Source organism: Triticum urartu, chromosome 1A, assembly GCF_056163025.1.
Source record: "Triticum urartu cultivar PI428250 chromosome 1A, HENAU_Tu73, whole genome shotgun sequence".
NCBI classification, from domain to species: domain Eukaryota; kingdom Viridiplantae; phylum Streptophyta; class Magnoliopsida; order Poales; family Poaceae; genus Triticum; species Triticum urartu.
In genome coordinates, this window is record NC_141873.1 from 68,369,569 (window position 1) to 68,375,568 (window position 6,000).

Consider the following 6,000-nt stretch of genomic DNA (forward strand, 5'->3'; position numbering starts at 1 on the left):
CCATGACGAGGAGGGAGTAGTTCTCCCTCGGGGCTGAGGGTATGTACCAGTAGCTATGTGTTTGATCTCTATCTCTCGTGTTCTTGAGATGATACAATCTTGATGTATCGTGAGCTTTGCTATTATATTTGGATCCTATGATGTTTCTTCCCCCCTCTACACTCTTGTAATGAACTGAGTTTCCCCTTTGAAGTTATCTTATCGGATTGAGTCTTTAAAGATTTGAGAACACTTGATGTATGTCTTGCCATGGATATCTGTGGTGACAATGGGATATCACGTGATTCACTTGATGTATGTTTTGGTGATCAACTTGCGGGTTCCACCCATGAACCTATGCATAGGGGTTGGCACACGTTTTCGTCGTGATTCTCCGGTAGAACTTTGGGGCACTCTTTGAGGTCCTTTGTGTTGGTTGAATAGATGAATCTGAGATTGTGTGACGCATATCGTATAATCATACCCACAGATACTTGAGGTGACATTGGAGTATCTAGGTGACATTAGGGTTTTGGTTGATGTGTGTCTTAAGGTGTTATTCTAGTACGAACTCTAGGGCTGTTTGTGACACTTATAGGAATAGCCCAACGGATTGATTGGAAAGAATAACTTTGAGGTGGTTTCGTACCCTACCATAATCTCTTCGTTCGTTCTCCGCTATTAGTGACTTTGGAGTGACTCTTTGTTGCATGTTGAGGGATAGTTATGTGATCCAATTATGTTAGTATTGTTGAGGGAACTTGCACTAGTGAAAGTATGAACCCTAGGCCTTATTTCCACACATTGCAATACCGTTTACGCTCACTTTTATCATTAGTTACCTTGCTGTTTTTATATTTTCAGATTACAAATACCTTTATCTACCATCCATATTGCACTTGTATCACCATCTCTTCGCCGAACTAGTGCACCTATACAATTTACCATTGTATTGGGTGTGTTGGGGACACAAGAGACTCTTTGTTATTTGGTTGCAGGGTTGCTTGAGAGAGACCATCTTCATCCTACGCCTCCTACGGATTGATGAACCTTAGGTCATCCACTTGAGGGAAATTTGCTACTGTCCTACAAACCTCTGCACTTGGAGGCCCAACAACGTCTACAAGAAGGTTGTGTAGTAGACATCAGGATGCTTGAGAGAGGGGGTAATCATAAGTGGGTTGTTTGTTCAAGTAAGAACAACACCCAAGCACCGGTCCACCCACATATCAAGTTATCAAAGTAGTGAACGCGAATCAACTAAACATGGTGAAGGTGACTAGACGGCAATTCCCATGTGTCCTTGAGAGCACCTTGCTTTATATAAGAGAACTTTCTGGTTTGTCCTTTGCTATAAAAGGGATTGGGCCACCTTGCTGCACCTTTGTACTATTGTCACTTGTTATGAATTATCTTGCTACAAAACTATACATAACTGTTACTTTCAGCACATGCAGAGAATACCTTGCTGAAAACCGCTTATCATTTCCTTTTGCTCCTCGTTGAGTTTGACACTCTTAATTATTAAAAGAACTACGATTGATCCCCTATACTTGTGGGTCATTGATACATCTCCAATGTATCTATATTTTTTATTGTTCCATGCTATTATGGTATAAATTTTGGATGTTTTATATGTCATTAGATGCAATTATATATCACTTTTGGGGACTAACCTATTAACTTAGTGCCCAGTGCCAGTTGTTGATTTTTTTGCATGTTTTTGTTTTTATAGAAAATCAATATCAAACGAAGTCCAAACGGAGAAAAAACTTTGGATTGATTTTTTCAGGACCAGAAGAGACCCTAGAAGGTTCAGGAGGAGGCCAGAAGAGCCACGAGGGAGTGACAAGCTTGAGGGGCGTACTCCTAAGGCTTGTGGTCCCCTCGTGGAACATCAAACCCTAATTCCACCTCTATAAATATTCAAATATTGCCCTGACATCGGAGAGACACCCAAGATACTTTTTCTGCTGCCGCAAGTTCCAAAACCACGAGATCCCATCTGAAGGCCTTCTCCGGTACTCCGCCGGAGAGGGAATCGATCACAGAGGGGCTCTACATCAACCCTGCTACCCTTCCAATGATGTGTGAGTAGTTTACCGCAGACCTACGAGTCCATAGTTAGTATCTAGATGGCTTTTCTCTCAATTTGATCTTCAATAGAATGTTCTCCTTGGTGTTCTTGGAGATCTATTCGATGTAATGACTTTTTGCGGTGTGTTTGTTGGGATCTGATGAATTGTGAGTTTATGATCAGATCTATCCATGAATATTATTTGAGTTTTCTCAGAACTTTTTTATGCATGATTACTATAGCCTCATATTTCTTCTCCGATTTGTCTGTTTGGTTTGGGCAACTAGATTGATTTATCTTGCCATGGGAAGAGGTGCTTTGTAATGGGTTCGATCTTACGGTGCTCAATCCCAGTGATAGAAGGGGACATGACACGTATGTATCGTTGCTAGTAAGGGTAAAAAGATGGGGTTTATCCATATGTGAGTTTGGTCTACATCATGTCATCTTGCTTAAGGCGTTACTCCATTTTTCCATGAACTTAATACCTAGATGCATGTTGGATAGCGGTCAATGTGTGGAGTAATAGTAGTAAATGCGGAATCATTTCGGTCTACTTGCCTCGAACGTGATGCCTATATATGATCATTGCCTTGGATATCATCATAAATATTTGCTTTTCTATCAATTTCCCAACAGTAATTTGTTTACCCACCATATGATATTTTCAAGAGAGAAGCCTCTAGTGTAAACTATGGCCCCCGGAGCTACCTTCTATCATATATTAAAACCAAAATACCTTGTTGCGTTTTTATTTTATTTATTTTATTTCATATTTTTTGATCTATCTGTCAAAAACTATATAATTTAATCTTGCTTGTAACCATCAAGGGATTGACAACGCCTTGTTCGCGTTGGGTTGCAAGGATTTGTTGTTTGTGTGCAGGTACTACTAACAAGTCGTTGCTTGGTTCTCCTACTGGATTGATAACCTTGGTTTCATAACTAAGGGAAATACTTATCTCTACTGTACTGCATCATCCTCTCCTCTTCGGGGAAATCCCAATGCAGATCACAAGTAGCAGTCATCAACGGGGTGTTTGGGATGTTGCACCGTTCAGATTCTTTCAAAAGTAATGGTTTCATCTTTGGTAAGCCATTTTGGAGGTCTGAAAAATTGGATATCTACGATGGAGCCGCGCTGAGCTCGGTGTTTGGGAATGCAGTAATTTCAAAAAAATTACTACGCACACGCAAGATCAATCTAGGTGATGCATAGCAATGAGAGGGGAAGAGTGTTGTCCATGTACCCTCATAGACCGTAAGAGGAAGCGTTATGACAACGCGGTTGATGTAGTCGAACGTCTTCACGATCTGACCGATCCTAGCACCGAAGGTACGGCACCTCCGGGATCTACACACGTTCAGCTTGGTGACGTCCCATGAACTCTAGATCCAGCTGAGTGTCGAGGGAGAGTTTCGTCAGCACGGCGGCATGATGACGGTGATGATGAAGCTATCGGAAAAGGGCTTCGCCTAAGCACCGCTACGATATGACCGAGGTGGATTATGGTGGAGGGGGCACCGCACACGGTTAAGACAATGATCAAGTTATGTGTCTATGGGGTGCCCCTCCCCGTATATAAAGGAGTGGGGGAGGGCCGGCCCTCTATGGCGCGCCCTAGGGGAGTCCTACTCCCACTGGGAGTAGGATTCCCCCCTTCCAAGTAGTAGGAGTAGGAAAGAAGGAAGGGGAGGAGAGAAGGAAGGAATGGGGGGGCCCACCCAATTCAGATTGGGCTAGGGGGGGTGCGCCTCCCACCTTTTTCCTTCCTCTCCTCTATTCCACTAAGGCCCAATAAGGCCCATATACTATCTAGGGGATTCTGGTAACCTCCCGGTACTCCGGAAAATGCCCGAACTCATCCCGAACCATTCCAATGTCCAAACATAGGCTTCCAATATATCGATCTTTATGTCTTGACCATTTCGAGACTCCTCGTCATGTCCGTGATCAAATCCGGGACTCCGAACTACCTTCGGTACATCAAAACACATAAACTCGTAATACCGACCGTCACCGAACGTTAAGCGTACGGACCCTACGGGTTCGAGAACTATGTAGACATGACCAAGACTCATCTCCCATCAATAACCAATAGCAGAACCTGGATGCTCATATTGGTTCCTACATATTCTACGAAGATCTTTATCGGTCAAACCGCACAACAACATACGTTGTTCCCTTTGTCATCGGTATGTTACTTGCCCGAGATTCGATCCTCGGTATCTCAATACCTAGTTCAATCTCGTTACCGGCAAGTCTCTTTACTCGTTCTGTAATGCACCATCCCGCAACTAACTCATTAGTTACATTGCTTTCAAGGCTTATAGTGATGTGCATTACCGAGAGGGCCCAGAGATACCTCTCCGACACTCGGAGTGACAAATCCTAATCTCGATCTATGCCAACTCAACAAACACCATCGGAGACACATGTAGAGCATCTTTATAGTCACCCAGTTATGTTGTGATGTTTGATAGCACACTACGTGTTCCTCCGGTATTCAGGAGTTGCATGATCTCATAGTCATAGGAACATGTATAAGTTATGGAGAAAGCAATAGCAACAAACTAAACGATCATTGTGCTAAGCTAATGGATGGGTCAAGTCAACCACATCATTCTCTATTGATGTGATCTCGTTAATCAAGTGACAACTCTTGTCTATGGTCAGGAAACATAACCATCATTGATTCAATGAGCTAGTCAAGTAGAGGCATACTAGTGACACTTTGTTTGTCTATGTATTCACACATGTACTAAGTTGCCGGTTAATACAATTCTAGCATGAATAATAAAAATTTATCATGATATAAGGAAATATAAATAACAACTTTATTATTGCCTCTAGGGCATATTTCCTTCAGTCTCCCACTTGCACTAGAGTCAATAATCTAGATTACATTGTAATGATTCTAACACCCATGGAGTCCTAGTGCTAGTCATGTTTTGCTCGTGAGAGAGGCTTAGTCAACGGGTCTGCAACATTCAGATCCGTATGTATCTTGCAAATCTCTATGTATCCCTCCTTGACTTGATTGCGGATGGAATTGAAGCGTCTCTTGATGTGCTTGGTTCTCTTGTGAAATCTGGATTCCTTTGCCAAGGCAATTGCACTAGTATTGTCACAAAAGATTTTCATTAGACCCGATGCACTAGGTATGACACCTAGATCGGATATGAACTCCTTCATTTGCTGCTTCCAAAGCAGTTATGTACTCCGCTTCACACGTAGATCCCGCCACTACGCTCTGCATGGAACTGTACCAACTGACAGCTCCAGCATTTAATAAAAATACGTATCCAGTTTATGACTTAGAGTCATCTGGATCAGTGTCAAAGCTTGCGTTGATGTAATCATTTGCGACGAGCTCTTTGTCACCTCCATAAACGAGAAACATATCCTTAGTCCTTTTCAGGTATTTTAGGATGTTCTTGACCACTGTCCAGTGATCCACTCCTGGATTACTTTGGTACCTCCCTGCTAAACTAATTGCAAGGCACACATCAGGTTTGGTACATAGCATTGCATACATGATAGAACTTGTGGCTGAAACATAGGGATGACTTTCATTTTCTCTCTATCTTCTGCAGTGGTCGGGCATTGAGTCTGACTCAACTTCACACCTTGTAACACAGGCAAGAACCCTTTTCTTTTGCTTGATCCATTTTGAACTTCTTCAAAACTTTATCAAGGTGTGTGCTTTGTGAAAGTCCAATTAAGCGTGTTGATCTATCTCTATAAATCTTGATGCCCAGTATATAAGCAGCTCCGCCGAGGTCTTTCATTGAAAAATTCTTATTCAAGTATCCTTTTATGCTATTCAAAAATTCAGTATCATTTCCGATCAGCAATCTGTCATCTACATATAATATCATAAATGCTACAGAGCTCCCACTCACTTTCTTGTAAATACAGGCTTCTCCAAAAGTCTGTATAA